At 50.1% G+C, this 14687-nt stretch overlaps 1 protein-coding gene across 7 annotated transcripts in view; it reads left to right on the top strand.

Moving 5' to 3' along the window:
- Positions 1-14687, top strand: part of GRB7 (growth factor receptor bound protein 7) — a 96403-nt gene that overhangs the window by 16008 nt on the left and 65708 nt on the right. The window contains exon 1 of one of the 7 annotated variants that reach the window (XM_048517300.1): positions 9639-9742. The exons of 4 other annotated variants lie outside the window; for them this stretch is intronic. The gene's annotated coding sequence lies outside the window, so the exon portion shown is untranslated. Of the gene's footprint in view, positions 1-9638; positions 9743-9798; positions 9886-14687 lie in introns of those variants that run through there. 2 more of the 7 variants (XM_048517303.1, XM_048517302.1) reach the window with 2 other exon arrangements.

Raw genomic sequence — 14687 nt, forward strand, 5'->3', positions numbered from 1 at the left:
TTCAGGTATCAGTTTGCCTGGAGAAAATGGATGCTTAGGAGCAGAGGCGTGTCTAGGCAAACTGGAGCCCGGGGACAAAACCTGAGTTTGCCCCCCACTGGTATGGGAATCCACCCTCCCCTACCACAACCAAACAATGATTTTTTGCACCAGCTCACAAAACACCTCCCACCCCCAGAAAAACATTACATGGCTCTCTCCCCACCAACTCTCTTTCCTAATTTTGTCCTCACACCAACCCTACGAGGTAGGTTGTTAGCCTGAGAAACAGCTCCAAGCTTGTGCAAGTGGGTATGAAGCATGTAAAATCTCTCACAAATCACCCACAGCAAAACATTTACCAAACAAATGTCAGCATCATCTCTCACAAAACACCTCCAGTGGAACCCACCCTCAAACAGCATCACTTTCAATGGTGTTTAAACTAGGGAGCCCAGATTCTTCTTTTAAATCCACCAAGGGGAAAATCTGGGGTCCCCAGTTAAAACAAAATTGAAAGTGATGCTGTTTAGGGGTGGACCCCCCCCCAAAAAAACAGCATCACTTTCAATGTTTAAACTGGCGACCTCAGATTCTCCTTTTAAATCCATGCTGAAGGGGGTGGATTTAAAAGGAGAATCTGGAGAAATTTGGAGGGTGCCGGCTGTCAGGGGTGCAATTGTTAAGCTAGCAGCACCAACATTTCAGGGTATCTTTAGGAGACTCTCCTGATGATACTTCCCAGGTTTGGTGAAGTTTGGTTCAGGGGGTCCAAAGTTATGGACCCTCAAAGGTGTAGCCCCCCTCTCCTATTAGCTCCTATTGGAAACAATGGGGGATGGGGGCATCCCATTTGGGAGTCCATAACTTTGGACCCCCTGAACCAAACCTCACCAAACCTGGGTGGTATCATCAGAAGAGTCTCTCGAAAGATCCCTGAAATTTGGTGCTGCTAACTTAAACACTGCGCCCCCTGCAGGCCAAAAACTAAAAATACTAAAAAATACAAAACACACATAAGCGAACCTGAATTTTTTGTGCCCCCCACGTGACCAAATGGGGGCGCCCGGGGACATTTGACTCCCCATGTCCCAATGGCAGATACACCCCTGTTTAGGAGAATGGACCATAGGCATCCTCAAATCCTGGATCTGGCAACCCTTTCCCCCATCCCCCACTGGTGGCTAGACAGGAACTGGCAACCTTACCTAAAGTTGTTTATCTTGGTAAGGAATAAAGACACAACTAATGGGGAACTCCTGGATAATCACCACAGAGTGTGTTGGTGTGTTATATATGCACACAGATACAAATACCAAGTAATGCTAACGGCTGTCGCTAGAGGGAGCAATTTGCAGCCCTGGATATTTGATTGAGGGAATGGGATAGCTTGCTTGCTAAAGGGTGCCTCAGGCTGGGTCTATAATACCTCTGCTATGCAAGAACCTAACCCCACAACTGAAGGCAGCATTTCTTTTGGGGAAACTTCCACACGGTGGTCTGCAGGGAATAAAATTCATATCCTAGCACAAAAGAAAGCATCCCTTAAAGGCTAACAAAATTTCTGGCAGGATATGAGCTTTCATGAGTTTCAGCTCACTGTGACTCACAAAAGTTCATGCCCTGCCAGAAATTTTGTGAGCTTCTAAGGAGCTACTGGATTCTTGCTCTTTTCAGCTGTTACAGACCGACTAACACAGCTACCCGTTTGGATCTACTTCTATCCCAGAGAGCATTTTTTCCTTTGCATGCTATTTTTGCAAGACTGCCTTTCTGCAGGGTGGGGAGCTGAGGCTTGAAGATGTCCCATTCGCATGATAGGAAGTGACACGCTACGTTAGGTGTTTCCTTTGAGGCTGTTTGGGGTTGGGGGCAAGTGCCTGACTGTTGTTTTGGTCGTGCAAGTGTTATGTTTTAGGAGTCCATCAGGACTGGCGAATAAAGATTTAGGAAAGCCCCCAGATCAGAGTTTTGGCCAACCTGGACGTGTATTGGGTGGTCTTTGGCAAGCTATCATAAAACCACTCTGCCCTACCTCATAGGGTGGTTGTAAAGGATTCAATAGTGTTGATGGTGAAGTAACCTTGAGTGCATTCCACAGCCCGGGCGATGGGCCAGCTTCATCGGCGGAGACTTTATCTTTGCGCGGGAGATGAAGACTCCGTTCCCATGGGAAGCAGGAGGGGGGATGGGGTGAATGGTGTTATAACCTGTGCTTCTGGCGGGAAGTGTCATTCCTGCCACTACGTGTACGTGAGCTTTCTAAGATGTCTTAATAAACGGACTTTTACATCCAAAAAGCCTTTTATTTCTGCTTCTATGGAATTCCTTACATTGTGGCAGGAATCCATTTCAATATATTCCTAGTACAGTGGACCTCTGGTGTCTTGACATGGAGAGGTTGAATGTTACTGCGGAAGGTGCGGTAGCCCCCAAAGAGGGCTCCGACCTTTCCCTTCTGGATCTGGAGGAACCGGCAGGAGAACGGGCCTCGCTGGTGGCTCTTTCCTCGCCCTCGTGATCAGCACGAGTCTTCCTTTACCCGCTGGAACGAGGGACGGGACGACGCAACATGGGGACTTCCATGAGTCGCTTGGGGCGCTGGTCTATGGATCGAGCGCCTGTGGATCGGATTCTGCCCGCTGTGGATTAAGCAAACCTCAGATGCAACCTGTCATGGAGGAGACGGGCCTGACCACCTTTCATGCGGCAACCCAGGAATCCATTGAACGATTCCTGGACTCGTATTTTGGTGATGCTCCCAAAGAACCACCGTGGCACAGCACTGGGGCCCGTCTCGGCGATACTGGGACTAAACCTGGGATTGGGAGGGTATCCGCATTCGTCTTCCAATCGACCCCTGGATCCCGGCCAGCCATCGCATCTGAGGTGCTCCGGGGAGCCACCGGTGGCTACGGTGTCTCCGGCGTCTCGCTTCCAGACGACTTAAGAGTCCGAAGAAAGCCTGCACTCCCAGCCAGATCTGTTCCTCTCCCATCGAAGCGAGACCTGGGATGAGGAAGTGGGGCGCTCACTGCGAGATGCCCAAGCAGCATGGACCCGGAACGCCAGCTATGGGAGGAGGAACGGGCACAGCTGCAGCAAGAGCGCCAAAACCTGCAGAGGGACCGGAACGCAACGCGAAAGAAGTCCAGCTCGAAGTTGGACCGTGCCAAAGATGCGCCCAACGGATAATATGCTCCAGAATCTGTCAGTCCATGATAAAGTCCTGGAACACTCCAGACTGGATTTACAACGGCAACGCCGAAAAGCTGCTCAGGCCCTGCGCGACGCAAAGCTTAGCTCACTGAAGCTCTTAAACGGGACTAACTGGCTAAATTGAACGAGAAAGCTGCTCTGCACGCGCACTCCAGGATGCATTGACCCGCAAGGAGAGGGAGCTGGCTGCGTTGGAGAGGGAGCTAAGGAGGCAGCAGACCAGGAAGCCCCAAGTTGGAGTCTATGTTGTTACTGATCACGCTGGCGCCAGGGGCCAATGCATCTGGGTCCTGCCACCCAAACGCCAGCGGCACCGGGCCAGCGCCTGACTCCGCAGGCACCCCTGTGACAACAGCTGCCTGCCCAACCTGCTCAACCCGCAAGAACCACCGCCTCAGCAGGCGCCAAGAGCCGTGGAACGAGGTTACTATCGGCCCTCGATACCAGCCCGCTTCGATGGGACCGCTTCCAAACTTCCTACTTCATTTTGCAACTCAATGCCCACTTTGAAGACTACGATGATTTATACCGCTCTGAGCGCCAAAAAATACGGGACATCGGCTCAGTCCTGATGGGCAGCAGCCGCATTGGTTCGTGACTCTTTGATTTGTAAGATGAAGACTCTCGCGACAGTGCCCGGGGATTCCTCCAAGCCTTAAGAGCGCTTCCAAGATCCAGGCCGAATGAAGCTATCCGCGACCATCAAAATCTATCCAGCAAGGCAACCGCCCGCTTGCAGAATTTGCCCGTGAATTTCGTGCGGCGGCTGCTCGACTTCCTCCTGAGTGGCCTGAACGCATGAAATGCGAATACTTCTCGGATGCTGTGGACGGCAAGCTGCGTGGAAACGGTGTTTTTAATTCGGGTTCCTCGCATCATTGCGGATTGATCCAGTTGGGGTCCCAGGTGGCGCCCCGCTTGGAATACGCTGTGCCGGAGGCCGCCCACGCCCAAAACCCACCACTGCGCTCTACCAAGCCAAGCTTCAGCCGCTTCCCTACCGAAACTACACTTCTGAACGCCGCCGCCGGACTGGGATTGTGTCTTTACCGCGGAGGGCCAGGTCATCTAGCCGCCAACTGTCCTAAGAAACAAAACCAACCGCTTCCAGCTACGCTGACTCCATCTGCCAAGCCGCCACGCGAGATCGGGCCCGACGGGCTCGCTCTAAAGCGGTCATCGGCTTACCCAGAGGAGGGGAAGCGGCTGTTTGCCTTTCTTCAGCCCCTCATGGACATGGGCCCGACTCCTGACGCCGTGAGTGAAGGCAGCGGCCTCCCATTACTGTCCAAGCCGCTTCTGGCCAACCCCGCTAAACACACCTCGCATTATAGCCTCGGCCCTTGTGGATTCTGGCTGCTCCCACTGTTTAATGCGCCCAGGTGGCAGAGGAGCTAGGTCTGGACCAAATTCCCCTGGCTAAGCCCATACTATTCACTCCAAATGGACGGGCAGCCCCTCGGGAACTAAGGACCGCCCAGTTCAAAAACACAGCCGGTTCTCCTCCGCCGACCATTGGGAGAAAATTAGTTTTATTTTGGCCAGTGGCCAAACACTCCATAGTTTTGGGCATGCCATGGTTATTGTTACATGAACCAAAGTTCATTTGGAAAGAACGGATCTTTAGAATTCACTGACCCTCCCTGCGGTGAACACATGAATTGGGAAGACCCAACTCCTCCTGACACACCCTCCCTGGCTTCTTCAGCGATTGCTCCCGATTCTATTGGCATCCCACCTGCGTATCATGATTTAGCCAGAGTTTTCAGGAGCAGGAATGCGATCAGTTGCCACCCCACAGAGACACTGACTGCAAAAATCGTTATACAACCAGGGCGAACTGCCCAAAGGTAGAATCTACCGCATGAGTCCCAATGAGGAGAAGGAACTCCAGGCTGCCTTCTTGGATAAGAACCTCGCCGCGGGTTCATACGGCGTGCTACCAAACCCACACACTCTGCTCCCTTTTTGTTCCCAAAACACATAGAATCGTCTGTACCGATTTGTACAGATTATCGAGGTCTCAATGCGGTCTCTCTGTCCAATAAATATCCTTTGCCTTTGATCAAGGACCTTTAGATGCACTCGGCAAAGGGCGATTTTTACTAAATTGGACTTAAGAGAAGCTTACTACAGGGTCAGAATTGCTGAAGGCTATGAACACTTGACTGCGCTTTTAACACAAAGTTTGACAGTTTGAATACTTGATAATGCCATTCGGGTTAAGTGGGGCCCCCGGGCTTTTATGGCCCTTATCAACGGTTCTCCATGATTTATTGTACAAGGGAGTTGTGGTATACTTAGATGACGCTTTGATTTACTCACAAACCATAGAAGAGCATGAAACATTGGTTCGAGAGGTATTGAAACGCTTTGCTCGACAATTCTCTCTTTGCCAAACTCTCCAAATGCTGTTTCTACCAGACCTCCATTGACTATTATTTGTTACTGATCTCGCCCGAGGGCTTGAAAATGGATCCTGCTAAGATTGACGCAGTCCTCCAATGGCCTGCCCCCACCAACCGCAAAGAGCTCCAATCTTTTCTTGGTTTTGCTAATTTCTATCGTGACTTTATACCCCAATTCATTGAACTGACTCTCCCTCTCACAGACCTCTTACGCACTAAGGGTAAAGATCCACTGTCCGCCAAGCCTGGCCCCTTTCCTGGTCCGAGGAGTGTCAAACAGCCTTTCAACTCTTAAAGTTCATGCTTACCACCTAACCTATCCTAAAGCACTCCTGACCCAGATCTCCCGCTTGTGGTTCACGTGGATGCCTCTGACAAAGCACTTGGCGAGCCCTGTTGCAGAAAAAAAATAAAGATGGTAGGCTGGTTCCGTGTGCTTATTTGTCTAAGAAATTCTCTGGTGCTGAACTCAACTGGACTGTAGGGGATAAAGAGACTGCAGCCATTAAAGTAGCACTCTCCACTTGGCGCCACTGGCTGGAGGGGGCTAAACACCCCTTTCAGGTTTGGTCGGATCACAAAACCTGGCAGCTCTTTCCACCCCTCAAGATGTCCGCAAAACAACTCTCACAATGGCTTCAATTTCTTTTCTCGCTTCTCTTTTACAGTCCATTTTTTTCCCCGGAAAGACCAATAAACTGGCTGACGCGCCTCGGCTACTCCTGGGAGGGGGGGTGGAGCTGCCTTACCAGACATTCCACGACTGTTCTCTCCTCCTCCCAGTTGGGCTGGCTGTCACCCGATCTCAAACGCCCACTCCTCCTTCACCCCATTCCCAGTCTCGTCTCTCCTTTCCTGCGGGAACTCGAGGAGGCGGGGCTGCTCGAGCCTCCAGCGGAAGAAGGTGACTCCCACCGCGCTTGGAGAATGGGAGTTTCACGGAGGGGGGAATGTTGGCACGCGCCTCCCCCCTCCACAAGCAGGTTCTTGAAGCTTGCCACATGCCCACTCGGCTGACATTTTGGCTTTCTGAAAACTCTGCATTTGGCCCACACAGTTCTGGTGGCGCTAATGCGCAAGGACATTGAGGCATACATTAAGGGCTGCTCGGTTTGTGCAGAAGCCAAAACCATCCCGGAAAGCCCCATGGACTGTTGAAACCTCTCCCGTGGCCTCCGCCTCTTGGGAAGTCATCTCCATGGATTTTATTACGGATTTGCCCGAAAGTCATGGCAACACGGTTTTGTGGGTGGTGGTGGACTTATTTTCTAAACAAGCTCATTTTATTCCATGTGCTTCCATCCCCTCCGCTCCTAAGTTGGCACTACTGTTCATTCAACATGTTTACTGCCTCCATTCCGCTTCCTATAAAGTGGTCTCCGACCGCGGCCCCCAATTCATTTCAAAGTTCTGGAGGCTGCTTTTGGGGTTGTTGGGGCCGCCCCAGCCGTCGCCGCTTCTACCACCGCTTCAAAGTGACGGCGTAGACGGAGAGAACCGTAACAGAACCCTAGAGCAGTATTTACGTTGTTACACCAACTACCACTCAAGACAATTGGTGCGAGCTATTCCGCTTATGGAGTACGCCTATAACAATGCGTTCATAGCAGTACAAAGAAAACCCCCTTTGAAATTGTGTCTGGTCGCCTCCTTCCCGCCACAAGCTACAACTACCCGCCGCAGCTTTGGACCCTCCAGAGTTTCAACAATGGATTTCATCCCTAGCCGAGGGATGGAAAACGGTCCAGACCACTTTACAACAAGCTAAGGACTCCCAAAAGCTGCAAGCGGATAAACACCGCCGGATTTCCTCTGCAGGGCTCTTGGGTGTATTTGTCTACAAAAAATCTTAGAGACGTGCATAAATTTTCCAAACTTGGCAAAAGATTCGTGGGACCTTTTCTTAGATTACTAAAGTGATTAATGATGTCACTGCCCGCTTTAGATTTGGCTCTAACTCTCTTAGTAACATTCATCCTGTCTTCCATTCCAGCTTGCTCAAGGAGGCTCCCGGCCGATGTCTGGCACGAATTCACCGCCGGAGAGGCCCCCACCGACTATTATTGATGGTCACAAGCACTTAAATTGACGCTATCCTGGACTCTCGCTTTAATCGCAAACGCTTGCAATATTTAGTCTCTTGGGTGGGATATCCTCTGGGTATAATCAATGGGTTTATTCCGGGAAAATATTGACGCTCACCCTTATTTCTGCTTTCCACCGCTTCTTTCCGCATAAAACCTGGGGGGGGAGGGGTCTTCTTTAAGGGAGGCAGAGTGTAAAGTATTCAATAGTGTTGATGGTGAAGTAACCTTGAGTGCATTCCACAGCCTGGCGATGGGCCAGCTTCATCGCATGGAGACTTTATCTTTGCGCTGAGATGAAGACTCCGTTCCCATGGGAAGCAGGAGGGGGGATGGGGTGAATGGTGTTATAACCTGTGCTTCTGGCGGGAAGTGTCATTCCTGCCACTACATGTACGTGAGCTTTCTAAGATGTCTTAATAAACGGACTTTTACATCCAAAAAGCCTTTTATTTCTGCTTCTATGGAATTCCTTACAGTGGTGGTTAGATTAGCAGGTGCTCCCCACTCCCACCAGCCACCAGTGGGAAATGAGGTTGCCAGATCCAGGTTAGAAAACTCCAGGAGATTTGGGGATAGAGTCTGGGGAGGAGGGCAGAGACCTCAGTTGGGTACAAGGCCACGGAGTCCATCCCCCAAATCAGCCATTTTCTCCAGGGGATCAAGTCTGGAGATGAGCTCTAATTCTGGGGGATTCCCGTGTCTCACTGGAGGCTGGCATCCCTAGGGGGTTGAATGCCTCAAATATGATAAGACTTGACAGGAGTCCCAGCAGCATGTTCCATCTGTCTCACACTAGTAGGAAGTATTTAGTTTTCCTGGAACTGCAACTCACCTCCAGATTACAGAGATTTATGCCCCTGGAGAATTCTCCCCTGGAGAAAATGGCTGCTTCGGAGACTGGATTCTATGGTATGGTAGTGTAGCAGCAGTGGCATAGTGGTTAAGAGCAGGTGCACTCTAATCTGGAGAACCAGGTTTGATTCCCCATGCTGCCTCTTGAGTTGTGGAGGCTCATCTGGGAAACTAAGATTAGCCTGTTCACTCCAACGCATGCCAGCTGGGTGACCTTGGGCTAGTCACAGTTCTTCTGAGCTCTCTCTCCACCTTACTCTCTCAGCTCCACCCACCTCACAGGATGTTGGTTGTAGGGGGGGGTCGGGGAAGGGAAAGGAGATTGTAAGCCCGTCTGAGTCTCCTTACAGGAGACAAAAGGGGGGGGGTATAAATCCAAACGCTTCTTCTTCTACTGTACCCTACTCAGCCCCACCCTAACTCTAGCCTCCCTAGGATCCAGTTCATGCGAGAGCATTTCTTTATGTACAAAGGAACTTTGGACAGTGTGAAGCATCTCCCCCCAATCCCAATACAGCCTGAAGTGCACATGCTATGGGTTTACCTTTCTTAGTGAAAACCTAAGCCTGATGTGGCTGCTTTTGTGGAATGTGTCTTCTTGAAAAGTCAGCAGACCAACTGGAAAAAATGGTCTTTCACTCTTCCCCCTCCAATCTCCCCGTTTCCCAAGCTGTCAGGTCTGGTTTCATCTAGCTCAGGGGTGGCCAACCTATGCTGCTCCAGATGTTCATGGACTACAATTCCCATCAGCCACTGCCAGCATGGCCAATTGGGACTGATGGGAATTGTGGTCCATGAACATCTGGCAGGGACTGATGGGAATTGTGATCCATGAACATGTGGAGCACCATAGGTTGGCCACCCTTAATCTAGCTGGTAAGCAACACCTTTTTTTCCTAGCTGGCAGAGTGTCAGTACTCTAGATTAATATCATCATGATCTTTGGAAGAGAGAGAAAGCCCTGAAGAAAGTTCAACATCAGACTAGGGGGCAGGTAGGGCCCTGCGTACACCTGCTGGAGCACCTTTGACTGATCCCTCTCTGTGTCTGTGGGAGTGTGTGTGTTTTGCCCAGTGTGATGTCAGGAGGAGGAGGCGTGGCTGCTTTACAGGCAGGTAGATAAAAGATTCAAACTAAACAGGATCCCCCAGTTCTGAGAGTCACGGCAGCAGCGGAAGGCTGGATCACCAGGGCCAGGTAAGTCAACTGGCTTCCTTCGGGGCCAGCCTTTGCTTCTCTCCTTCCTCTGCAGACTGGGGAGCAGGGAAGACTCGTGCCCCAAGCCTCTGTGTGTTTACCTGGATGGAAGTCCTGCCGAGTTCGGCGGTGCTAGCTCCCAGGTGAGCGTGAGCGGAAGATTGCCGCCCCAATGTTGAAAGGCCAGGAATTCAGAGGTTTCCAAATCCTCATTAGCGCTTTCATCTGTGTTGTTGTCTCTTGGCTCTGGAATCCCCCCCCCCTTTTACTTCTTTCACTGGGGTGCATTTTATAATGGGATTCTCTTTTTTCTGTTTTTTTCTGGTAACTTTTAGGACTGTTCTGGCCTTCCTTTGTTGGATTTTCCTGTTTTGAGTTTCCAAACTGCCTTTCCTTCGCTGTTTCTTGAGTGCCCTCTCTTTTCTTTTCCTTTTCCTTTTCAACTGCGATTCTCTTTTGCTTCTGCTTCACAAGAGTTATACCCCCTCCTCCTCCCCCACTTTGTTCCTCTTTCTCCTTCGTACCTTTGAAGCGAAAGCGGAAAGGATGCCCTTTTGAAAAACCCCGGTGAGCTGAAAAAACCACTCTTAATGAATGAGACAGCTCAGAATGGCTGAGGTCGGGGTTACCTCTTTTGTGGTGCTTTGACTTTGGAAAATATGTATCTGGGTGGTGGGATGTGGGGGTTAGGTAACATAACATAACATAAAACAAAAGGAAGCATTGAATTGTAGCTATACTTTTGGCATAGATTCCTGATTAGCAACTCCTTTTCACTGGAGGGCCACTTTGGCACAGGCATGATTGGCCCTGGGGACTTCAGGTTCCCCCCACCCCCACCCCACCCCCTGGATTTCTGGCCATTTCCATGGATGCCCAGATGCACCTTTGTGTCTGGGTCAACTGACAGGAACCAGATTTGGCCTCAAGTCCTCCAGCCTGTCATCCTGAGCTCAACATAAACGTCTCTTTTCCTTTGTGCGTGCGCTTGTTGGTGTATCTTTTGGGCTGCTGTGGTGGTGGGGAGAGCAAATATGTTTTCTCCGTAGGACTCGTCCTCGAGAGTGCATCAAGCTGGTCAGTTTACTTTGGAGAACTCTGTGCAGTAGATGCTCCCAACTGAAGCAGATAGTAGAGCAGCCTTTTGAATGGTGTGCTTATAGTTGAAACTGGGACTTCAGTCACCTGAATAGCTTGGAGCTGGGGCTTGGGAAACTGCGTTGGGAAATTCTTGGAGATTTTGGGGTCGACCCAGGGGAGCAGGGTTTGGGAAAGGAGGGGGAAGCTTACAGAGATACAGAACAGCCATTTTCTCCGGCGGGGGGGGGGGGGGGCTGATCTCTGTAGTCTGGAGATCAGTTGCTATTTTGGGTGATCTCCAGGCCCCACCTGGAGATTAGCAATCCTGCTGGGAGCATGAACCCAAAGGTAGTAGTTGAGACCTTGGTTTTTCTCCGCCCAGATACATGGCGCAATTTAGAAGCAGGACGTGGGAAAGGGGAATCAGCTGCCGGAGCTGGGCTTTCGTTGTTTATCGCAGTGGGTGGCAGGGCACGGGACCAGCTGGCAAGCAGCTGTGTAGGGTGTGATTTGTTCCAAGGTTGGCATAACAAATGTGCGGTGCCTGCAGATTGCGCTTTGCGATCCGGGAATCCTGCCTCTCCTGGCCTAGAGATCAAAGCCAGCGTGGGAGCCACGGTGCGAGGGCCAGGGTGGTGTACCGGTTAGTATCTGAAAGTTCAATCCCCACTCGTGCCATGGAAGCTTGTGGGATTATCTCCGCCTACCTCACAGGGCTGTTGTGAGGATGAAATGGAAGAGAGGACAGTGTGAGCTGCTTTGGGTCCCCACTGGGTAGGATAGCAGGATGGATCTCCTATAATTTTAAATATATATATATTTTGAAAGCTGCCACATGACGTTGCTGATCTAGTAGGGACGAGATACAAGGAAGGGGGCATTGCTGTTTCTCTGATCTAAATCTATTTCCCAAAATCTGTTCACTATGGGGTGAGACAGGGAAGAATAAGGTTGGAGAAAGCAAAGTACCAGGTCCCGTGGACTCTTTTATCATAAGAGGAAGATTTAGACCCAGACTCGAAGTGGCAAAAGGAAGCCTGTGAAAAGATCTCCTTAAAACTCAGACACTTATGAGTAGCATCCCTGAGGAGACGCCTAATTTGATTTGGAACCACAAAGAGGGGGAGAGCGTGTATGCTTGTATGGTACCGAGGGGTTTTCTCATGTGGCAAAGACAGGCCTCACAAAAACCACGTGGGGGAAATAGTGGGATCCCTCTCTTCCCTCACGGTGTGGTTGCAATCTGAAAGGGGGATGGGGATCTGCAGCTCCCGCTTACAAGATTGGTTCTTAAAAAAAAAAAAAGGAGCTCCCTCCATGAATACAACCCCCATCAGAGGCTCATTTCCAAACAAATTAGAAGCCCCACGGGCCTGATGTGAAGTTTATAAAAACACCCTGTACGCAGAGGTGGGATTCAACTGGTTTGCACCACTTCTGCAGAACCGGTTGTTAAAAGCGTGCTTGTATACAACCAGTTGTTAAATTATTTGAATCCCACCACTGCCTGTAGGGGATGTAGATGACAGAGTTCTCATGACCCTGACAAATTTGGATGTTGACCTTCCATACAAAAGCATAAAACCAAATTCTGAGGGGCTTCCTCCCCCTTTAAAATAGAACACTATTTTGATGGGTGGGGCTGCCAGCTTTGGGTTCGGAAACACCTGGAAATTTTTGGAGAGGAGCTCAGGGAGAGTGGGATTCAGGGTGGAGAGAATATAATATCGTGGAGTCCCTCTTCCAAAGCATCTGTTTTTTCTGATCTTGGTTGTCTGGTGATCAATAGCCAGAGATCTCCAGGTGCCGCCTGATAGTTGCCAACCCTAGAGGAGGAAGCAGTTTGTGCTTCTCCACTCCCCCCACCCCCACTTTTACTCTGCTAGGTTTGAAAATGCCTGTCATGTTACCCTATTCCAAGGTCTGACCTGAAAGTTTCAGAGTTTCATCTCCTTTTCTGGGTCTCCAGAGTTCTGCAGCTGAAAACGAGAAGGGCCGCTATCTTTCACAAACCCGTCCTCAGCATCGCCCCTGTTATAAATGTTAAACCTCCACTCCTTTCCCCGGTACTTTCTTCCAAAATTAACGGGTATATCTAATCATCTTTCTGGGTTGGAGCACAAACTTCATTTGTGGCTAGGCTCACGCTGCACTGGGCATTTGGCCTTGCCAGTTCTGTAGGGGGGGAGGAAATTGGCACCCCGGGCAAAATAGCGCCCATGCCCCCCACATGTGTGCCCCACATGCCTCCGCCCCCCAACATGCTTCACTTACCTTTTAAAGTTAAAAGAGCAGCCTGCTCCTGGCCATGGGGGCAGCCTGAGGGGAGGGGTGCACGCCTATACCCGGGGCATTTGTCCCCCCTGTCCCATGGTAGCTCCACCTATGGGTCTAGCTTAGCTGCTGGTGGAAAGTGGGGTTGCCTCCCCTGCTTGCGTGCAACATCATGGTAGTCTGGTGCGCCTTCCAGCTTCCCTCTAGCTTCAATGTGATATTTCAGAAACTGGTTTATTAGAGGCCCTTTCCGCACAAACCTTTTAAAACATTTTGAGGCAGGAAATAAAACATTTCCTCCATGGAATTCTGCATCATTTTGACCCCCTTTGGTTCCCAAAACATTTTATTTGCAGCCTCAAAACGTTTTCAGTGAATCCCCTTTAAAAATGATTCTTTAGGGGACAGGGCTGTATAAAAGCTGAAAGTATAAATAAATAAATAAATAAATAAATAAATAAATAAATAAATAAATAAAAGACTTCACTTGCTGTGCGATCTCTTTAAGACGTTTTCCGTACCCTCCTGAGCTTCCTCCTCGGCGCCATTTTCTGAGCTCACTCTCCGTTCTCCCTTGCCTATTTATTAGATCATTTCTGTGAGTTTTTTTTTTAATTTGGGGGGAATAATCTTTGATGCATCGAGGATCCGGGGCACAGAGAATCGGAGCGTGAGGCTGTGAAACAGTGAGGCCTCGATTCAACAGTGAACTCCAAACAAAGGGAGGAGATCACGTAATGGCAGCCATGGATTGTTTTGAGGGGGTGAGTGTGAACAGACATCGTGTTAAGTGTGTGTGTGTGTGGGGGGGGGGGGGTTAAAATTTTTAGAAACATTTTCAGTGCTTTGTGCTGAAAGGGCCGGAGTCTTTCAAGAACTGCTGCGGCGTGGGCTGCGTGACATCCAGTGCTTTTCCAGTCCATTACCTCAGGGTCATTTCCCCTGTCCCAGTCTCCTATTTAGGATTGCCAACTTCGGGTGGCAACTGGAGATCTCCTGCCATCACAATCTCCAGATCACCAAGATCAAGTCCCTAGAGAAAATGGCTGCTTTGGAGGGCGGAGTCTGTGGCATTGTACCTTGCTGAGCTCTCGACCCTGCCCTGACTCTGCCCTCCACAGGCTCCACACACAAAATCTTCAAGTATTTCCCAACTCAGAGCAGGCAATCCTACACCCAGTCTCCTAAAGGGGCCATTCTGTGCCTCCAGCTTCCCCAGATGTCTTTTGCAAGTAGGCCTACCAGCTCTGGGTTGGGAAATTCTTGGGATCTGGGCATGGAGCCTGAGGAAGGTGGGGTTTGGGGAAAAGAAGAACCTTAGCAGGGTATAATGTCACAGAATCTGTCCTCCAAAGCAGCCGTTTCTCCAGGAGAGCTGATCTCTGTCATCTGGAAATCAGTTGTAGTTCCGGGAGATCTCTGAACCCCACACCGAGGCTAGCAAGGGAATCAGAAATCAGACATCAACAAAGTGCTGTAGAGTTATAACAGTCTGTCCATCAGCTGCTCTGAATCCTCAGCTTTCTTGTTTTGAAGTTAGTCTCCTCAATGAGAAAGGAGATTTCACCTAATATTAGGAAGAACTTCCTGA

Source organism: Sphaerodactylus townsendi, linkage group LG15, assembly GCF_021028975.2.
Source record: "Sphaerodactylus townsendi isolate TG3544 linkage group LG15, MPM_Stown_v2.3, whole genome shotgun sequence".
Lineage (NCBI taxonomy): Eukaryota > Metazoa > Chordata > Lepidosauria > Squamata > Sphaerodactylidae > Sphaerodactylus > Sphaerodactylus townsendi.